General features: G+C 45.3%; 1 long non-coding RNA gene across 1 annotated transcript; it reads left to right on the top strand.

Moving 5' to 3' along the window:
* Window positions 1-7,272: 7,272 nt before the first annotated feature.
* LOC139436311 (uncharacterized) lies at window positions 7,273-12,682 on the top strand. The gene is made up of 3 exons (XR_011645567.1): window positions 7,273-7,379; window positions 7,838-7,962; window positions 11,995-12,682. It is a non-coding gene; the product is annotated as an uncharacterized lncRNA (long non-coding RNA).
* Window positions 12,683-14,406: the final 1,724 nt, after the last annotated feature.

Here is a 14,406-nt window from a genome sequence, read left to right as displayed (position 1 = left end):
TCCCCCCATTATCCTATTTAATTCTCACAAGAATCCTTGGCAGTAAGTGTTATTATATTCATTCGCATTTAAGGAAACTAATGTTCTGAGAGATTAAGCCGACTGACGGGACGCTCAGGTGGTTTCTAGAAGCCTCTGCTGCCCATCCTAGGTTCTGATAGGCAGTGCTTCTCAGAGTGTGGTCCTTGACCCACCCAAATCAGAAAAAAAAAAAAATTGGGGACCTGTTAAACTTCAGATTCCCAGGCCCCTTCTCAGATCTGGGGAATCAGAATCCCTGGGAGTGTGGCCCTGGAACCTGCATTTTTAAAATGTCCTAAGAGACTCAGGTGCACAAGAAAGTTTGAGAATCACTCTATTCAGCCTCTCCGGTGTTCTGAGCAGTGGCAGGGGAGCTGGGCATCGGGGACGGAGCCCTTGGTTAGCCGTGGCCAGCTCCTGCCCGCAGCGCAGGGGAAAGAGGGAGAAGCAGAAGACTTAGGCTTGGCCAGGTGCATATGAACTGCTTCACCCTCTTTGCCCCAGTTCCCTCCTTTGTAACCCAGGAGAGAGACTTTTCTTTTTCAGGGGATTGAGAAGATCAAAGAAGATACTGTCTGTGAAAGTGGAACGAAATCTAAAAAGTAGGAAGCGCTCTACGCAAGTGAGGGATGCTAACCCTGGCTTTGCCCGGGCCTGGGCGCTGACCCTGTGCGCAGAGCGCGGCCTCGGTGTGACGCGGAGGAGGCGGCGCGCAGCCAGCCCTCCCTGGCCTCTGTCCAAGCATCTTGGGAGGAGCCGTTTCCTTTACAAGGCAAAAGAATTCCCTCCTTGTCAGCCAAGCCTGCACGCTCTAGCTCAGCGTTTCTTAACCTTTTTTGTTTCACGGTCCCCTTTGCCAGTCAGGTGAAATGAATCCTGCAGTCATTTATTTATTGCATGCATTTGTAAGTGAAGGAAGTGCTAGATTTCAGTTAGAGGTCAGAGAAAATAAGGACAAGTTGATTTTTTTCAATTCAAGCTCATGCCCCACCCTGAAAGCTTTGCTCCGTGGACCCCTGGTTAAGGACCCCAGCCCCAGCTGGGGCTGGCCCTCACTTCCTGACCTGCTTCACATGGGCCTGGGGTGTGCGTTCTGCCTCAATTTCCCCCATCTGTGCAGGCAGGAGAAGAACATCTGCCCCTGCCAGCTATATCCTCTGGGGACACCATTTCCGTAATCCAACATGTTCATGGTGCACTATCATCTTATTTAATCCTTACAACAATGTTCTGAAGTCTACACTTCAATTCCTCCGTTTGACAGACAAGAGTTTAAGAAGCTGCCCGGGCTAGCTGGGGATGGAACTCCAGGACCGGCGTTTTTAATGTCTATACACACTCCCGGGTCCGGTCGATAAGAAAGGGTTGGGGCTAAGAGTGTTAACATGTGAGCCCTTCCGGGGCCTCTGAAGGAACATCCGTCTTTGAAAGCCACCTCCTCTTCCTTACCCTGCTCGGCTACAATGCGGCCAAAGTTATTCAATTAGGAAGGGAAATAATTGGCAATGGAGAATGCCTCTAGCAGTGGTAATTACCTCCAGTGCCTTGTTGGAATAGTCAAGCTACATTTCAGTTTATGCTGTAAAACCTTAATTATAATATAAACAGCTGCCCTTCAGCCCTATGGGGTAGCCTTCTCCCGCCTTCCTCCTCTGGCCTCGGAGCAGTGCCTCCCTGGTCGGTGGCTGGGAGGCACCCGGAGCGTCACTGGGCTTTGGGGAGGGGGGAAGCACGTGTCCGCGTGTGCAGGGGGGTTTCGGAGGCTCTGCGGGGGGGAGCCATCGTCAGGGCCCACCTTCAGATGGGGGAGCCAAAGGCAGCACTCGCTCCTCAGTACCAGTCCACGCTGGAGTCTCTAGGGACAGAAGGCTCCAGAAGTTAGCAGGCAGCTTAGGGCCACCCAGCTCGGATGGGGTTTAGCAGATCCTGGTGTAGTTTCAATGTAACAACTCTCTCTCTTTATTCCCCCGAAAGGGAGAAGAGTCTTCCGTTCTAGATTCATGGCTGGGTACTGACCCCACGTCAAGTGTCCAGAGCTCGCTAGCACTGTGTAGGGTCCCACGTGTGCCCTCGTTTAAACGTCACAGCAATTCCAGATGCTGGAATGACCTTCCCCATCTGGCTGTTGAGGAAAATGAGCCTTTGAAAGTTTAATCAGAGGTAAGGCTTGAAATGCAGATAACCCTGTGCAAAACTTTAAATTCAGGCATTTGATCGAAATGAGATATTTTGCGCATAGGAAGGGCAGACAGGGGGAGGGTTAATCACTGGGTACCCAAGAAGGTCACGGACCAGGGTGCTCCTGGGAGGAGAAAGCAAGAGGGGCCAAAGATGCTTCTTTGCTCAGTTCACACGTTCGCCTCATTGGCCCTGGTGCCCAGCCCGGGGAAGCGGTGTGCTCTTTGATGATTGAATTTAGAGCCTGCACTGAAAGATCTGGGAGTCGGTGTGGAGAGGGGCTACGCCATCTGACGGTCAGGAGTCTCTACTCAGTCCTCAGAATGAAGATGAAAATCATGGGCTTCTTGGTGGTCTTCAAAGTAGAGCAAGTGAGGAAGCAGAAGTAACTCAAGCGATTGGGCTCCCTACTGCCACACGGGAGGTCCAGGGTTTGATACCTGGGGCCTCCTGGTGAAGGCAAGCTGGCCTGCACAGTGACCTGGCCTGAGTGGAGAGCTGGCCCATGTGGAGTGCTGGCCCATGCAGGAGTGCTGGCCCGTGCAGGGGTGCTGACCTGTGCAGGAGTGCTGGCCCGTGCAGGGGTGCTGGCCTGTGCAGGGGTGCTGGCCTGTGCAGGAGGGCTGGCACATGCAGGGGTGCTGGTCTGTGCAGGATTGTTGGCCCGTACAGGGGTGCTGGCCTGTGCAGGAGGGCTGGCCCGTGCAGGGGTGCTGGCCTGTGCAGGAGGGCTGGCCCATGCAGGGGTGCTGGTCTGTGCAGGATTGTTTGCCCGTACAGGGGTGCTCGCCTGTGTGGAAAGCTGGTGGAGGAAGATGATGCAACAAAAAGAGACGTAGAGGAGAGACAATAAGAGATGCAGCAGACCAGGGAACTGAGGTGGCATGACAGATTGAGCGCTTCTCTCCCACTCCAGAAAATCCTATGATTGGTTCCTGATGCCACCTAAAGAGAAGACAAGCAGACACAGAAGAATGCACAGTGAATGGTCACAGAGAGCAGACAATGCGTGCAAAATAATGAGGTGGGGCGAATAAAGAAATCTTAAAAAAAAAAAAAAGAGCAAGTACGGCAATCCCTCAAGAAGAGGACTAATTATTTAAAATTCTGTTTCTTATTTCCTCTTTTAAACTTCTGATTTCTATATATTTTATAATGGTCATGATAGTAGATATTAAAACAAATTAGAACATTTATCTAATTTATAAACAAATAAATCTATGTATATTTATGACATGTGTGCTTAAGAATGTTTTACAGCTTGAGGCCTGGGATCAAAAATGCTTAGAGTCCACTGGGCTAGATGCTAGCCTGGTTAGTTGGATTTCCAGCTTTTAAAAAATGTTTATAGCGCTTGAAGGGAAATGCTTCATTTACATTGTTGAGGATTTAATTATTGATGATTTAATTATTACTCACTGAGTATGTGTGAGCTCTCTTTCTCATTTAATCTTGTAGGCCAGTCATTGAGAATATATATTCTGGAGCCCGAGAGCCTGGATTTAAATCCCTGATCCGTTGCCTGCCGGCTACGTGACTCACAGTAAATTACTCAACCTCTCTGTGCCTCAGTCTTCATTTGTAGACTGGACCTCCAGACTGTCAAGTCTACATCATAGAGTAGTATAAGGATTGCATGAGTTATTGCAGGTAAAGTGCTGCTGGCAGTGCTTGACCCTGAATAACCACCCAGTAAGTTTCAGCGAGGCGAGCCCTAGTCTGGATATTTTACAGCTAGGGAAATGGAGTGTCAGGGGGTGAGGGGGGAGCATTCCGACAGGCCTGACCCCAGGCCCTTGTATTGGAGCCCACAGCAGGAGACGATACTAGGTCTCTGCCGAACACCAGATGGGGCTGAGCAGGCATAGCTGCTTCTGCTCAAAGATTCCTTGATTGCCATCTCCTGGCGACGCCCACCCTTGCTGTTTCCTCAGCTGGCACAGTGGAAAGCACAGCCGCCCGTGGCCCTCTCGGTGGACACGCAGGGGCCAGCCTGGCCCGGAGGTGCTCGCTGCACCTGCATCTCTCTGCGGCCCTCGGAGCTCCCCCACACCTCAGCGCCCTTGGTCCACAGAAGGCACTCTCGGGGCTCTGGGGCCGGAGCCAGGGCAGGAGCGCTGTTGTGGAGAGGATGGTGCTGCAAAGTGCGCAGGGGGCAGAGGCACGTGGTCCCTGGGCACCTGGAGAAACTGGCCGGAAGGGGTTGGGCTGGAACTCACGTCACCGCTCCTTCCCGCTGCTTTTCCTTGACAGTCCTTGAGTACGGCGTCTACATGTTCTAAATCGGTATAATACCCAGGAGCAAGATGCCTCTGCTGCGAAGAGCTTGCCCCCACGGCGAGGTTTCAGTGATTTAGGTGGCCTCTCTCCAGAGCCTCCTGTCTGGGGCTCATCGGCTCTGGAAAGAGCTGCCGATGCTGGGTCTTTGAGGTAGGGGGAAGTCGTGGTCACTGATCACCGTGGGAAGGGCAGAAACAGCGGTGAGCTGGGACGTCCAGGAGAAAACCTTGCCAGCCGCAGGCCAGCTCTGCTCCCCCAGGGATCGGCATCCCTGCGCCCGTGCTTTGCAGCACCGCCTATTGCTCCATCTCCCCGGCACCCCACGGGACACGTCCCCTATCCCTTTCCCCCTGGAGCAAGAATACAGCCCTTTAGGGGGGTTTCTAAGGGTTTCGACTGTCGAAAGCAGTGAGAAAAACTCCCAGGAAACAAAGTTTGCGACACTTCAAGGCATCTTAACCCATGCACTGGATGAAACGAGAGGCTGACATTGGGATTAAACTAAAGCCCTTGAGTGGCTTTTTTTGGTTTTTTGTTTCATGTTAACCTGACTACACTGTTCTCTTCTCCATTTGCTTCCTAGAAGTCCTTAATAAAGAGCTGAAGGGAGAAGCCCAGGCTCGCGCACGTGGGACAGGCTGTGCTAGCTTCGTCTCGTCAGTGATCTTCTGGTGGGTAATAAGACGAAGGAAACCTCTCTCAAGAAACGATGAAAATGGAGCTCTAGGAAGTCCTCAGCCAATGAAAACTGCTTATCAAGTTAAAAAGCCTCTCTCTGGACGTCAGTTTTCTTAACCTCCTCATCTCAATTGTCCAATTATGGGTTTACAAGCCCTTGGGGACAGCTGTATTAAGTAAATTTAGAGGGGGATCACGTTCATGTGATCTAAAATACCCAAGGCTCGCAGGAGGAAAAGGAGCGACCCATTAGGGCATTCATAAAACCAGTCCCTAAAGTAGAAAGGATAGTTCCCTCAAGACTCGCCCTGTGGATTGCCTTTCACCGGCTGGTTCATATTTATAAACCAATTTGCGAATAAATCTCTTTTATATACCCTACTAACTCCCAGAGGTGTGTTGCCTGAGAACCAATCTTCCTAAATGAGCTGTCTCAAGAAAGACTTTAGCAACAGCATTGTCAGTTCTGGAATTTCCACCTTCAGCAAAACATTATCAGTGGTAGACTGCTCGGGTGCATTGAATACATGGAGTTCAAGAAACTACCAACTTGAATCCAGATTGCTAAAAAGTTGTCATTCTCCTTAGAGGATTGGAAAAAACACACGGAAGCATATTACATACACATTAATAAAGGAGATGGTGTTGGAAAGAAACAGATATTTGTTACAGGAACATGAAGTTCAGGAATGGTCTGTCTTGACCTGAGACAAAATTGGACGGCACTTGGACTCTCTGCTGCAATTACTTCATGTGCAGCCAGAAAAGAGAGCATGGAATTTTAAAATATGACTTGTTTTTCTAAATTAATTTCTTGAGGGTAAGGAAGGACATCCTACAAAAACCACAATGTTTGAGAAAAAATTTTGGTTTAGTTTTAGTGGAAACTTGTATCATCTCATCTCAAAACTGGGGATAAGAATATTTATTTTATTACATATTTTTTACTGAGATATAACTCATGTACCATAAGACTACCTATTTTACAGAGTTGTTCTGAATCCTATGTTATACAATATGAAAGAACACATGTAAAAGTACCGCCATGCTCAAAGTAGGTTGGATTATAACTATAACATAACTGCTTTTGCCACTTCCTTATTAAAAAACCCTCAAAAGATCCTCGTTGCCTATAGAACACAGTCTAAAATACAAAACTTAAGAAATTTAAGGCTATTAATAATCCAGCACCAGCCACCTTTCTAGTCTCATCTGCGGTTACCATCTCTTACATACACCACTTGTCAGATAATGCTGGGTGATGGGGAAATATCCTGCCTCTTGAATTTCCTCCTACTGTTCTATTTCTGCCTGTCAAAGCTCCACCAAGACCAGGTCAGCTGCCATCTCCTCCATGAAGCTCTCCTGACTGCTCCAGCTGGTGTTAATTTCCTTTTTCTATGGGGTTCCACAGCACTGTGTTGGATTGGTCCTAAGGAATTTGCCACATTCTGTTTGGTATGAAGTACCTATCTGACTAATGCCCTTGTTTCATATAACTTTGATAAACATTCATAAAGCATCTATAATGTGTGGTCAGGGGAGGGCCTGCAGGCAGAGGTACAGAGAGGAATGACATAGTGTTTGTTCTGGAAGAGCTCATGGCCTCGTGGGAGCCCTGAGGTCGTGAGCCCACCGTGTTCAGTTCTCTATGTCCAACAGTGTCTAAAATGTCCCATGCATAGCAGGTACAAATGCTGAATAAAATCAAAGCACGTTAAAGGTGAAACAGATCAGAGTGTTAAATGTAATTGCCTCATTCCAGCAAAAGAGGAAATTAAGGCTCAGGTAGGTTAAATGACATGTGCAAGATCTTTAGTGACTCTAGAGCTGTAAGTGGAGTACTATAAATAATTGCAGACTAAGCTGGGAAGGGTCCAGCTGGGAAGATCAGGCATGGGCACTGTTGTTGTTGTTTTTTTTTTTCCTTAAAACCCAGAGTAGCACTTGGGCACAATGAGCCCTTTTTGTCCATGGAAATAAACCATTTCCTATGAGGTGCCACTCTTTGGTTTTGGTCAAACCTGACTTTGAATTCTAGATCAGCCACTTGCAGGCTGGATGCCCTAACTTGAGAGACTTGATATCTCTGAGCTTCCTTTTCCTCACCTGTAGAATGAAGATGACAACATTTAATTCATAGGACCGTTAGGAAGTTGCCAATAATATAGGAACTCAAGTGATATAGGAACGGAAAAAATGAGTCCAGAGCCTGACTCCGGGTAAGTGTTGGCATCAGTGGTGGTGGTAGAAATGGTGGTGGGAGAAGATGTGATCATTCAAACGCATCTGCAAGTTAGAACTCACTTCCTGCTAATGGTGCTTGTACCTGCAAGCAGCCATTGGTTACCTTAGCCCCCTGGTGATCTGGGAAGTATCTGCATATTTGGTTTGCAGGGTCCCCATTTTCATAGTTATCAACTAACCTCTTGTTTTGGTTTATGTTTTGTGGATCCCAGAAAATTATGTTCTTAAGCCAACCATCCTTGTTCCTGAAAATGCAGTGTAGATGGGGCTTTTTGATTACATTCAGTTAAGAGACCTTTAATTAGATCACTTGATTAGATTGCTTTAGAGCCTTTGATTGGACTACAGCAGGAAGGTGTGACCCAGGGTGGGTTTCTACCCCCTTTCTGGGGTCTTATATAAGCTGAGAACTGAAAGCAGAAACACATTTCAGAACTGAAATGGCAGAAAGAAAGCTGCCATTTTGACCCTGCCATGTGAGAGAAGGATCCAGAGATCTGCTGCCATCTTGCTTTGCCACATGACAGGACTCCAGGATCTGCCAGCAGATGACCTTTGGTGAGAAAGCATCTCTGATGGTGCCTTACTTTGGACATTTCACGGCCTCAGAACTATAAGCTTTTTTCCCCAAAGAAATTCCCCTTATACAAGCCAACCCATTTCTGGTATGTTGCATTGGCAGCTTTTGGCAAACTAAGACACCTCGTAGCACTTTCATATGTCAGGAAGAAATCCATTCCATCCTGGTTTTCTGGGCCTTCTTTATCCTATTTAGCCGAGCTCTATGTCTTCACCCAGGTGAAAGGCCAACCATGAAGAAGGAAAAGGAGCAGGGCCCTGGAACCCCAGCATTTTTCATCATCTTGTTTTGACACTTCCCTACCCATCCTATCTAACCTAGGTCTGTGGCATTCTGAGAGGTCTATGCATGGACACGTGAAGGGGGTATGAACCAACTGAAGTTGGGTACAGAATTTTGTATCTACATATTTATGTTTTCCTGCAGGAGAGCACCTTCATTAGTGCTGCTGTGAGTTATAAGCAGACCATATGTCAGGACTCTGGATAAATAGGTGCTTTCTCCCTAGTGTGTGGTTGGGAAAGGATGCTTTGGGATGTGATTGTTACAGATTAAAAAAAAAATTTTTTTCCAAACATGAGCAAAGTATCTTCCAAAAAACAGTAACTTCAAGGGTGGATTTCTGGCCCTCAGACATTTCTTCTCCTTTCCAAAGGTGATTTAATTCCTCTTACTGTTGTTTGTTTTTTGTTTGAGGACAAACATGCTCAGATCTTGGAATGACAGGGCATCCACGTTCTCCCCCAAACCTTACCATGAAAATTTCTCTTCTCATTTCCTACCTCCAGATCACCTTAACTTTTTCTTCGTACTCGTTCACTGGTATGCCCTAAGTCTTCACCCTGCCTGTTCTCTCCCTTTGCTTCTCTCATTTTATCTCTGTTCCTTTTCTGTGCCTATAACTCACAACAGAGCAGCTGTCACTGACTGGGAGAACCAGGCTCCTTGGATTTAGTCAGCCCCAGCACAAGGCAATGACTTTGGTCCCTGGGCTCCTCAATAGACTGCACAACAAAGCCGTGGTGAAAGAAGGTGTCTTCTAAGAAGTTCACATTACTGTCTGTAGTAAAAGAAAATGGCGATATTGTTACAGCTGCCAGTTTCTTCCCATTGTCTTCCTTGTCAAAAACATGCCCCTTCCAAAGGGATGGGATGCGTTTCACTACAATTTGAGAATGTTCAGTAACCCAATATTATCTTCATTTCCCTCCTTGTTTCATGTTACTTTCTGATCCTTGAGTTCTCCCAAGTTCACAGCGGTCCCTGACATTACGGTCCCTCGCTAACTCTCCCATTATACTTAGACTCAATGGGAGAACAATAGATTGTGTTATTCTGTATTTCGCTTCCCTGTCACTCGCTGCTTTATCTCAGTTGATACCCCGGTACCAGACACAGAAACCAAAGTAGGTTGTCTTGTCTTCAGCGAATCTTGAATGCCTTTTGTTCAGAGAAGCGTTTTGTATTCATCAGTCAACTGAGGACTCATCCTGAAGAAGCCCTCAGTCAGCGCACGGCCCAAGCGAAAAGGGGATACTCAGGTTGTGAAATATTCATAGCAAAAGTTACCTCAGCCTTGTTCACCTTTTGGCCCCCTAAGCCTGAACAGATCACCAGCAGTAACCAACAAACCTTGGGGTTGTGAACATTTCCTGGATGAAATAACGTGCTTTGTCTCGTTTCGATAGTCAACCTATTCACACAGGCACATTTATCTTCCTCCTCGATCTGCCAACATGGCTGTGTTGAGCAGCGTTAATAAAAGCCCACAGGTGAATTGATCAATGTTTAACACAGTTTCTTCCCTCCTTCAAAAGAGGTTTTGCCTAGATTGCCTTTCTTCCCTTCCCACCCCCTGCATCTTTAAACTCCTCACTCCTGATGCTTAGAGATAGTTCTGAGGTCAAATTAGATGGCATGTTGTTGATGTTACTGAGTAAAATCTTACCAGATAAATAAACTCATGACCAAATAGAGAGTAAGCGAAGAACACAATGGCTGTTAATTGGATGCCATCAGCTGATGGTGATTAGGCGTCAAATTCATCTGGAGGGGAGCCTATGTAACTTAAGTGGTTGGGCACCTGCTTCCCACATATGAGGTCTGGGGTTTAATCCTCAGTACCTCCTAAAAACAAAACAAAACAAAGCGAATGAAAAATCAACTGTCATTAGCAAGTGTGGCTCAGTAGGTAAGTGTCTGCTTCCCATGTATGAGGTCTTGGGTTCATTCCCCGGTACCTCCTAATAAGAAAAAAAATTCAGTCAGAAAATAGTCAACAGAATCCATAGCAATGCACAGATATAGAGGAATAGAAAGAAGCATGGAGAAACACCACAGAATATCAATTTTATTAAGATTCACTTCCTCAGAATGCCTAATAAAATAAGAATCATATGCTCAACTTTCTAAGACCAAGATCTACAACAAACTGATCTCTTATACTTTGAGGGCAGCTCCATTTTTACCTAGACCTAGATTTCAATGGCCAGGAGGATTTACTTCCATGGTAAAGAAGAAAGGTAGACTTCAAAAAGGGAAAAAGTAGTGAATCAACCCCATCCTCATCACAGATAATATATAGAGGATGGAGGTGATAACTATCTTTTATTTAGCACCTAGTATATGTCAGATACTTAACTAGGCATTTTACATGCAAAAATAAGAAGGTTAAAATGAGTCCAAGAATGTAATTCACAGATTATCCAGCACGGCTGTCTGGAGTACCAATATTGAAACTAGACTCTGGCCAAGTATACTGACCACAAAAGAAGAAGTCTTTTAAAAAGTTTGTTAGTTGTCCTGGGTGAGTCCAAAGAACTGGAGAGTAGTTACAACTCTGTTGAGATTCAGGGCCAAGCTAGAACATAGCCCAAAGATTTAAGTCTCTTGGACATAAACCTATCAACTCTAGTACTAACTATAGGTTCAAATAGAAGGGGCAGAGGAGCCAAGTATAGGGAAACCATAACTGAGTCCAACTCTGTCACACTGTGTAGCATAAATTCCAAAGTAGGGCACTCTGGAAGGGCACCAAACTCCTGAACTGTCAGCCCTGCCTATAGTGTCCAGATGACTTCTGAGCCCTCAGGAGCCCTGCTATTTGAGGCAATATTTACTTTGGCAGTCAATGAGATCCTGCTAAAATATGCATAAGCATAACCTCTGAAATGACTCCCAACCACTTTGAAGTCTCTTAGCCATATAAACTTATCGTCTTTACCCTTTCCCCCTTTTGCTCAAGGTCTTTTTCTACTTGCATTGCTAGTTGGTGCTTGGTAGTGATCTCTGGGTGCCAGGGAGGCTCATCCCCAGGAGTCATGTCCCATGCTGGGAGTAGGTGATGCATTTATATGCTGAGTTTGGCTTAGAAAGAGGCCACATTTGAGCAACAAGACAGCTCTCAGGAGGATACTCTTAGGTACCCTGTAATACTATGCTAAATTTCCATTTCAAAAGAAAATATTCATAAGTACAGTCATCAATATCAAGGACCCATCAATGGTCCATCCTCCTTCACTAGTCACTGCCCTTGTACCTTGGGGATCTTTGCTGTTGCATTAGAGAATGTGGCAGAGCTCCCCATGTTGGAATGTGATATTTTTTCGGTTATTATGTGGACCTCTGATCCACTGTGATAATGACTCATGAACACTTGAACACATTTATATGCCTTATAGGTATGCCCCAGCTGAATCTTCTCCCATGCATCCCCCATCAATGATACCCCCCACCAATGATCCTCCCCTGCCACAGTTGTAACCTTTCTGTGAGCCAAAACGTCTTCAAAATGAAGCCAACAAAATAATAATTGAATAAAATTGATAAAAAATGAAATAATAATGATAGTTTTTAAAATAACAAATAAAATACAAAAAATTTTTAAAAATCGAATAATAAACAAATTTTTAAAAATAAAATTTAAAAAGTTTTGGCATTATAACTTTCATCACTGTAAGATCTGTTGTCTTTTATGTACAGTGACATTTTCTTCCATTTATTTCCCCCAGTGTCTTTTTTCATTTTATCTTCAAAGAAGCTTTAGATTACACAAAAGCCTGGACAACAACCATCCCAAGGAACAGAGAGAGTCTACAACTGCAAGCAAGATAGTCCCATCCATCTGCCCCATGGGATCTAAGCCTCTTCTCAATTAGAGGCAGAGTGAGCATCACCATCCCAGAATCCTCAGGATTGAGGAATGAACTGTGGAATAGAGTAGACCTACTGTTATTCTACTATAGACATTGTTATTGTAGCAATGGAAGAACTTTTATCATTGATGTGGAGGCAGTGGCCACTAAAGTTTCTGAGGGGAAGAAGAGGGAAAAATAGGTATAATATGGGGGGCATTTTGGGGACATTTGAATTGTCCTACATGACATTGCAATGACAGATACAGGCCATTATATATCTTATCATAACTTACAAAACTGCATGGAAGAGAGTTTAAATTCTAATGTAAACTAAAATTCACACTTAGTGTCAATGCTCCAATACGTATTCATCAATTATAACAAATGTACCATACTAATGAAGGATGTTGTTAATGTGGGAATGTGTGTGTGTGTGGGGGGGAAGGTAGTGGGTCCTACGGAAATCCCCTACATTTTTTATGTAACATCTATATAATCTAAGTGTCTTTTTTTAAAAAATTAAAAAAATAAATAAGTAAAAAATAAAAAGCATTTGTTATAACTTTGCACTGCCAATGGAAATGAGAAGCATTTCGATGAAGATTGGCGAAGAAGACTCAATCCAAACAGTGTCTTGAACAGATCCTAATTGCTCTGTTCAACACTCTACTACTAAGGATTCTGAGATTGTGTCTAGACTAGGTAGGACAAAATTAAAAGCTATCCTGAAAATAACTACTTCTGCCAAGAGCATGTGAGAGGAACATGGTGCAAGTGTTGGCAGCCTTTTGTCATTCGGAGCTTAAGCCTCAATGCTCCTGGTTTGTGAGTCTGTTTAAACAATAGAACACAAGAAAGGCTACACCGATTACAAAGCAGTTGACTTTCTTGGGAAACATGATACTAATTTCATATTAGGCACCTAGTGCTCCCGGGAGAAAAGGCCTCTGCCAGTCTAATAAACAAAACACAAACAAAGCTTCCCTTTCAAGTCTGTGTGCCATAGAGAGAGATTCTCTTGGAATTCAGTAATCAAGATACCTGGATCTCTCTGTTGGCCCCATCAGGAGGCCAGGCGGCATCAGGGCCCAGACTCCTAGAGTCTATCAGAAGCAAATCTGGCCCCAGAGAAAGCAAATAATTAAGCAGGTCATTAGGAAGGCTATAAAAGTACAGATGTGTAGCTACGCCCTGCTGTTAACTTCAAAAGGTGACCACCAAGCAAAGATTCTTTGTAGCAAAGGAAAAAGCAATGGAAAAAGAAAGTCACCTGACAGCCAGAGGCTGTCCTGAGTGGGACTTCCACAAAACTGTTTCTTCAGCCCAAGCAGGCCAACTGGCTTCTCCATTCACCTGCTCTGTGCTCTTAAAGGCCAGCCAGGGTTAGGCTGTCACTGAGGTCCACTCTGACCCCTAGCCAGAGCAGCACTGGAGGCGGACAGGGTGTTCTGCAGGAGAGCCCACAGGCCTAGAGTCCCCAGAGCTTGCCCTTTGGTCTTGGCTCGGCCAAAACTGTGAAGTGTGCCTCTTCATTTCCTTCCTTTTAGCGCCTTTCCCACTTAGATGCCCGGTGACCTTAAATTGCTCAGGGTCTTTTTGGGTAGGAAGGAGATGCTATTAAACTCATACTCACATGTAAGTGATTCAAAGATCCTCCCATGTTCATTAGATGCTCAACAGTTCTCCAGAAAGAGGGCAATAGTTAATGGTAGACGTGTAAGCACTGTGGCTCCTACGTGGGGACGATGTTTTAGAGTCTTAGGAGGATATCTTCTCTTGTCCCCAACTCATATTTCCTATTCAGGCATAGATACAGCCATTCCTATCTACCTCAGGGCAATGCAGTCCCATAACTCCAGGATAGTGCCAGCATCTTTGGACTTCTCTGACCTAGGCTTAAAATGGGCTCTCAAGGCTGGACTGGAATGTACTGGTTCCATGGCATCCCCCTGTCCCTCCCAAATCTAATCTGACCCTAGCTGGCTTGGAGATGGTCAAAAAAAGTTTGAAATGCTAATAACAGAGAATTAATTTGACTGGGGTACGGCTCCTGGAAGTGTTCACTTGGCTAAGTAGTCCGAATACTTCCATTAATTCTTCCTTCCTCTCTGTTCACCCTCCTGCCATCAACTAGAAGTAACATTTCGCTGAGTACCAGTTTTCAGTTTTAGAAGACCTGTGTTCTTTCACTAAATTTATTTATCTAGTGGAGCCCTTATGTGATGTGTTTTTGAGGAAGGACCACATAGAGTTGGTGTAATTATTTCTTAATATTTAAAATCTCCC

The sequence above is a fragment of the Dasypus novemcinctus genome, chromosome 13 (genome assembly GCF_030445035.2).
Source record: "Dasypus novemcinctus isolate mDasNov1 chromosome 13, mDasNov1.1.hap2, whole genome shotgun sequence".
NCBI classification, from domain to species: Eukaryota; Metazoa; Chordata; class Mammalia; order Cingulata; family Dasypodidae; genus Dasypus; species Dasypus novemcinctus.
This window is presented reverse-complemented; position numbering and strand designations above follow the sequence as displayed.